The 8,064-nt window shown below is 39.3% G+C and overlaps 1 protein-coding gene across 1 annotated transcript in view; it reads right to left on the bottom strand.

The window, feature by feature from the left end:
• The window catches only part of Sycp2 (synaptonemal complex protein 2), a 101,769-nt gene extending 94,511 nt beyond the window's left edge, over positions 1–7,258 (bottom strand). Inside the window, exon 1 of the mRNA XM_004644207.2 lies at positions 7,196–7,258. The gene's annotated coding sequence lies outside the window, so the exon portion shown is untranslated. The remainder of the gene's footprint in view (positions 1–7,195) is intronic.
• Positions 7,259–8,064: the final 806 nt, after the last annotated feature.

Here is an 8,064-nt window from a genome sequence, read left to right as displayed (position 1 = left end):
GTATTTTGTATTCTACAATATTTGATACATGATTCTGCTCCAACTCCCTCTGGGCCGCTTCATGCAGAGTCACTGGTTTTCCTTTCCTATCTTGACTGTTCAGCTCTCAAGCTTTATTATCTAATTAAACACTGCTTAGATTTTTATAGCCACACACTTTTAGGGTTTTTTTTTTGTATTTTGTGTAAGTTCTCACTATAACCATGCAATTTTAAATAATTTTTAATTAATTGGTTTAAAGTTAACAACTGAAATTTTCTAGCATGTCAAAATCCGAGGACCCATTTTTCATGAATCCTTAAAATTTAAAGCTCAGAGTAAGATTAAATAAAATGGAGATAGCAAAAGTTAATTTTATAAAAAGCTTTATTCTTACCTGTTTTCTACTAAAATGATTAATGTATCAAAAAGGAAAATCGTCTTCTCCACTCTACCTTCCCATATTACAATATTAAATTTCAGAATCAATAATAAGAGATTCTATTCATGAATCTGGACAGTTTCTGGTGCAAATAAATGCAAAATGAGAAAAGAACTGTCCCTTGGTGTCACTACACCTGTGTGATACAAAAAAAAAAAATTGCCTTTACTTGTGGACTCTATGTCACTACAGTATCTTGGTGTTGTCTTCACAAAGTACAAAGAACTGAGTGGGTAGCTTCAAGCAATAGAAATGTATCTCAGTACTGCAGGCTAGAAAGCTAAAAAATTAAGTCAGTAAGACCATACTTCCTCTGATCGTACAAGAAGGATTCTTCATTGTTTCTTCCAGTTTCTGACATTCTCCTCAAACAGTCCTTGGCTTGTGGCAGTACATTCCCAATCTCTGCCTCCACTGTCTCATGATATTCTCCCCTTTTCTCTTGTTACAGTCTTCTTTCTATGGCTGTACCCAAATTTCCCCTTGTTATAAAGATCCAATGACCTTAACTTGCTTAAATTCCACTTTCAAGTAAGGTTATTATCCAGCATAGGAGTCAAGACTTCAAACTTTTTATTAGAGGGTTACAATTCAACACCAGATAATTAAAGCCTATACTTATTATATACTAAAGTGTCAGAAATGTGGCATTTAAAGAAGAAATAAAGTTTAGGTTTGAATATGCTGAATGGGAAAGAATATTAATTCACATGAAGTAGTAACTGGGTCTGCCTCTCACCACTCTATATATGGTAGTGATGCCACCAGAAAGTATCCTGTAAATAGAAATTTTCCTCAAACATGTCAAATTTATCCCCTTGATAAAAGATTTTCTCAATTTAAGTAAATCAGATTCTCAGTGACTGATTGAGATTATTTGTTCTTCTGCAAAGTCTTTTTTTTTTTTTTTTTTTTTTTTGTATAAGGGATTGAACTAGGGACCTTGCACTTACCAGGCAGGTGTTTATACCACAGAGCTATCTCCCTGGCATCTATAAAGTCTTTTTTTGCTTGTTTGTTTGGGCATAACCAGGGATTGAACTCAGGCCCTTGTACTTTCCAGGGAAGTGCTTATTCCACTGAGCCATCTCCCCAGCCCCTGTGAAGTCTTTAAAATCATCCCTGGCCATTCCTTCCCTGCCTTCATACTACTGAAATGCTCCTAAATTAATATTTGGCAACACTAGCTACTAGGTAACAAACATTTTGTTTTGTTTTGAGACAGGGTCTCACTATGTAGTTCAGGATAATTCTGAATTCACTATATAGTTCAGACTGCCCTTGAATTTATGGCGATCCTCCTGCTTCAGCCTCCCTAGTGATGAGATTACATGTGTGAAATAACTGCATCAGAAGCCAAGCACCGGGCTGGTGAGATGGCTCAGTGGTCTAAAAGCACCTACTTAGAACAAGCTAAGCTAAGCAAAGCACAGGGACCGCGGTTCAATCCCCCAGCACCACATGCCAGCCAGCCCCGCCCCCTGGTGGGCTGAGCTGGCCACACACACACACACACACACACACAAATAAATAAATAAAATTAAAAAAAAAGAAGCCAAGCACCTGCCACTTTTTCTAAATTCTAATAAGCATGTAGGTATTGTTTTGAAATATGATATACACAAGAAATTTGACATTGAACTAATATACTTTCTAAGAATTCAGAGCTAGCACTTCTTTTCCATAAAAGTTATGAAAGAACTCTATACTCACAAACATGATTAAAGCTACATGAAATGAAATGATGAAGATGAAGAATTTGGACCTTAAGCTCTTTCAAAAAGCATACCAAAAAATGTTTTAGACTTTTAAATCACTTACTTCCTAGGTTTCAAATTTGTGAAGATTTCAATCTTTAAATTTAGTTTCTACGTTTCTAAAATAGACTTTATATTCAAATTTAGGCATCCATTCTGTTGGTACTTTAACACCAAAAAATTTTATGAATTCTACATTAGGTGTCGTTGTCAACCCTCTCTAGTCATACTTCTTTAATTCTAGAGCTCAGCATTAGCAAATTCACTACACCAACACTTTAAGATACAAAAAATCCTTTTGAAAGCTATGTTTCTATCACTTGTTAATTTTTTTTAACTTAGAACCCAGGAAGAAGGGTGCTGTATTTCAGAGGTCCTTTGAAAACTAAGAAGGCTAAGCATAAACATGTATTCTTAAATAAAGCTAAAATGAACCAGCATAACAAAAAGAAACAAGATGTATAAAACTATGCAAATGGACCATGGACCTTAATTTTTTTTTTGGGGGGGAGCCTCAATAATTGATGCAGATACTGGGAAGCTATTCCTAGTCATTGATAAGAAAATTTTAAGACAATAGTTTTATTGATTTTTCTTAAAAATTGCTATCTTGTTTTCCAAGCTTCAAAGTAATTCCAATAAAAACAAATTTTTAACAACTTGTATTAAAAAAAATTTAGAGAAATGCTGTGTAAGTTTTTAAGAACATAAGTTGGAGTCTCTATAATCAGTATCATATAACATAATTGGCTTATACACTACTCATCACCTTTTCCTCATTTGGCTCATTTTATTCTCTAGTCTCTGTTGGCACAAATCATCCATGTTTGTATGTCTAGTATACATGTTCTTCTACTCTCTGTTTCTAATACAAACACATACATACATCCATAACATTATATAGCCTTTTGTTCATGTAGTTTAAATTTTATATAAAGATTTTATGTCTCATTTTGCAAATTTTGCTTTTACTTTGTGTTGGGAATGTATTACATTCTGATATAAATCTTACCTACATAGACTACATATACTTATGTCAGCTATTATACTTATGTCATATATGACATATACTTGCATAGACTACATATACTTATGTCAGTATATGTCAGTTATTATACCACATTTCATGTTTACCTATTTTCTCTCCTTGCCATATTGACATAGAGCAATTTCCAATTTCTTGTTATTAGAAGCAATACTTTATACCTTTGTATTTTTGAACTCTTCATAGTATGAAATTAGAAATGAACTACTGTTACATGGTATACAGATTTTTAAAATTTTCACAGTATGTATCATAAAATATTTTCAAAATGCAATTATTTATTCCCAGTTTCATATTTTCTTTTATTAAGAGTCTTTTTCTCTTAATAGTTTTTAAGTGATTACAATTAAATAGTTGATTATCTTAAAGTATATGTTGTTAATGGTAGGAGATAGAGATTTCTTTCATTTATTTATTGCCTTGTAGTGACTCAGTTTCCCCAATACGATTTGATGATCTTTTCCCCTTCTTATTTTTAAAGTTATACTATTCATACATGAATTTTCCACAGAGTTGGGTATATACTGCTATTGTTTCATTTTATTGACCATATTATTTTACATTCTTAGTACTCTAGTGTTTACAAAAATTGTAACTTTATAACATATTTTAATGTCTAATAATGATGCTTCTTTAAGGTTTTTCTAATTTATTTAGTATTTCAATCTCTTATTCTCCTTTTCCCTTGCTCTCTCCCTAAAAAGTAGGGTACAGAGATGTATCTCTTATTCACTCAGAATTTTATACATAGCAAAAGCCCAGCAAGTCCTATAAACCACTGATATATTTCATACTTTTCACACCACAGAGATACACTTCTCTTCCTATGCCTTTGAAAAGCAGTGATTCCAATTATTTGCACTATTTTATGTTGTACATATTAGAAATCTTCCATTAAAAACAGGGAGGGAAGGAATGAGATCCCAAAACAGGAACTAGGACGCCACAACTGAATTTAAAAAATGGTTATAGGGTGTGCTGATGGTGACAGTTGACTCTGTTTCAGAATAAATGTAGCATTTGAGCAATGGAAGGGCTTATATAAGAAAAAGACATTAATAAATTGTAAAATCCACATTTAAGAGAGCAAGAATGATACTGATTCTTCCATAATGAAGAATTATTTCCTAATAGTATTAAATGTTCATTTTTTCATTTTGTACTTCAATTTACAGTTGTAGAAGTATCTGCAAGTTAAGCAAACTAACAGTAACTTGCAACAGTTGCACACAGTAACTGAGGAACATTTTACAGTACTGCCTAATGTATAATTTTATATATGTAAGCCTAGGATAATAGTCATAATCTACATGAGGACGACATGAACTTTTTACAATAGCAGTGTGAATTTTAAGAAAAGCTGAGTCTCCAGGGAGGGGTCCAAGTGGCTAACTGGGTGTAAAATTAATAATAGATCCAGATAACCATTTCCTGGTTGTGGGATCACATATAGGCTCCGTGTTCCTGTAGGTATCACATGTTAAATTTTGCAGCTCTTATCAGGGCATCTTCTTGTCCCAACAACCCAGGAAAAAAGCACTTTTCCCAAAACTCCTTAATCTAATTTTGCTGCTAGGACATATATAACGAACTAAGACCTATAGTCAAATGTAAATGTCAACCAATCAAGAATGTATCCTTACATTCCAGCTTTACATAAAACCAATCAAGACTGAACACACTTGGATCCCTCACTTGCATGAGCATGCTGTTTTGGAGGACATGTCATTTTTAGTCAAGGATACTTCTTTCTGGTGTGTAAACTAGTTTTGAAAAACAAATTTCACCTTAAATTCTTTCTTAGTGAATCTTTGTTGAATCAGAAACCACTAAGTTTGTTGTCATCAAAATATATATTTAATTATTCAAAAACAATTTCAGTGTTATTAGCATATTTTGAAGGCTAATACTCATTAAGAGAATTTTAATATTCCCCAACGTTTTAAATAAAAGTATGTTGACATATATTGTTATGGTTAGCTATAAAATGCCCCCAAATTTTCATGCATATAAAAGGTGACTGAATCATGGGGTGCTATACTCATTAGCAGACTCACCCATTAAAAAATTCAATAGGTGAATATGCTGACAGGAAGGGGGCCTACATGGAAGTGAATCACTTGGGGTGTTACCTAGAAGGGTGTGTTTGCTCTCTGCTTCTTGGCTACCATGGCTTAAGCACCCTTTCCTCTGTCATGTTCCTGTCATCCTGTTCTTGCCTGGGAGCCAGCCAGACACAGAATAAACTGTAAGCCAAAATAAACCTGTTCTCCTTTTAAGATGTGGGTATAAGGTACTGTCAGCAATGGGAAAGACATCCATTTTATGTTTTTATAAATATATACTCAAATTTGATAAATTCTTAATATACCTTTTTTAATACTTAAGTCATTAATGTCAGTAGAACATAAAATAAAAGTCTATCATGACAGCAATTTTTTCTAAATGACAGAAAAGTATGGATGGCTGGGAATACAGCCCAGCGGCACAGTGCCTACCTGGTAATATTTGATTGGTTGGTACCCACCCTATCCCCCAAAAAGAAAAGAAAAAGTATGGAATATAGTTATTCATAGAGCAATGTGCAAATTATTGTAGATCTTTGTAACTCAAAATTCAACAGCTCATTATCAAATATTCATAAGTACATTCATTCATCTTAGGTATTTTGACAATTGTCACATAAAAATAGCTTTACACATATTTTTCTATTTTTATTGCAGTAATAGTATCTAAAAAACTAGAGATTGAGGCACGTAAACCTTACTTAGAATATATTATAGAAATCTCTATACTCTTTCACTAGGGCCAAGAGATGCTAGACCTGACCATTGTCATTTTTTAAAAAATGAACTGTGTGCTCACAACTAAAACACTTGGAAGACATGCACTTTACACAATGCCCTGGAACACGACATACAGCAAAAAATTTCTAGTCTAATTTTGCAACGAGTTGTCAACAAAGAAAACCGGAAAAAGAATTAGGCTTACAGGCAGTTTTCCAGTTTAACTGAAAAGAAAACCAATAATCTAGTACACTCACCCACAAGGTTGCACAAATATTGCTAACACCAGAAGAGCAGCACCTCTACCTGCCAGGATACCAAAACAAAACAAAACACAAGCCAAACATGCAGCAAAGGGATAGGCTAACTACAGAAACAAAAGAAGTGCACTCCTTCCCCATAGCCAGTTAGAAACATATGGGGCGATGATGCACACGCAGCAGCACAGCCTTCACTGACGACCAGGCACTACATAGCCCTGACGGACCGACGGGCATCCTGCTGGTCTCCCTGGATACCGCTGGCAGAGCAACCGACCCGTCCCTGCTGTGTCCACACGACACTCACAATCTGGACACAGCCACACAGCGAGGATGGCTGCAGCGGGGAGGACACGCTGCTCTTCGTCCTCCTGCCCGCCCGCCAACTGCCTTCTCCCATGATTTCCCGCCCTCACCCTCTCTCACCCACCACTTCCCACCCTCACCCGCCACTTCCCACCCTCACCCGCTCTCACCTGCCATTTCTCGTCATCTCCCGTCCTCACCCGCCATTTCCCGCCCTCACCCGCCATCTCCCGTCATCTCCCGCCATCTCCCGCCCACGCCCACTCTCACCCGCCATCTCCCGCCCACACCCACTCTCACCCGCCATTTCCCACCCTCACCCGCCATCTCCCGCTCTCACCCGCCATTTCCCGCCCTCACCCGCCATTTCCGGCCATCTCCCGCCCTCTCCATTTCCGGCCGTCACCCGCCACCTGCTGCCCCCTGCCCCGTGAGAGGCGCGAGGCCAACCCTGCACAGCCACACCCACCCACCCCGCGGGGTACGAAGGTGCCCAACCGCCGCTGCCTCGACCATTACCGCAATGGCCTCTTCAACGGTCTCCTCAACGGCCACTTCAGAGGTCTGAGGCCGCCCTACCCGTCAGTTCCAAAACCTGACTCACACGGCAGTCTCCATACCTGTGTCCCGCCGTCACTTGGAAGAGCCCACTGGGGCACTCAGCTCAGCCACCCAGCTAAAAGGACTCCCCTCAGGTAACTCGCAGAAGCACCCACCTCCGCTGCCCGCTGGGCGTCGAGTGAGTTTCCTCCGTCTGAGCCGTGGAGCTTCTCCCGGAAGGAGACGGGCGGGAAGCGCTCTTCCAATCAGCGTCATGTCCAGTACCCGGCACAGCCAATTAGCGCCACCGGCCAGTCAGGCCCCGCCTCCTCATGCTGCGCAGGCGCTGCGTTGCCACGTGGGTCCCGCCCCCTCCCGGGACTGCGCCGACTGGCAGAGCAGTGCAACGCGGACGCTGCGTGAGCGGCCGGCATGGGGGTAGCTGGCTGTGTGTGCAGGGGCAGATGCGGGAATCCACTGAGCTTCTGAACGGTCAGAGCAGAGCCCTGGTTTTGGCGGCCTCTGGGCGACCCCTTGTCCCCCGAGAACACTAGCTTGCACAGCCACTCCTCCGGGCTCCCCGTTGTGCGGATGGGCAGCGCAGGCCCGTGCAGCCGGTGTCTGGTGACGGTGACCCTGCCCTTGTAACAGAGAAACCGTGGCCGCCAAGCAAGTGTAAACCCCATATAGGTGCCACCAAATCAAAATTTACGTGACATACTAATAATCTATGTAAAAGGCAACATTTGTATGAAACTATTGGACCACCGTGGGCTGAGGGGTGTCGCTCGGCGGTAGCGCACGTGTGTAGCATTGATTGGGACCAAGTTCTGCGTGCAGACCTCTCACCCCTAAGAGGAATATATGATTTAAATGTGAAGTGGTAAAAAGCACTTAGGAAAATAAAGGGAATGAAACTCCATTAGGAGGCTAAAGCAGATCAAATCAC

The sequence above is a fragment of the Octodon degus genome, unplaced genomic scaffold (assembly GCF_000260255.1).
Source record: "Octodon degus isolate 3935 unplaced genomic scaffold, OctDeg1.0 scaffold00194, whole genome shotgun sequence".
NCBI lineage: Eukaryota > Metazoa > Chordata > Mammalia > Rodentia > Octodontidae > Octodon > Octodon degus.
Note: the sequence above shows the minus strand (reverse complement) of the source record. Positions and strands in the feature narration are given on the sequence as shown.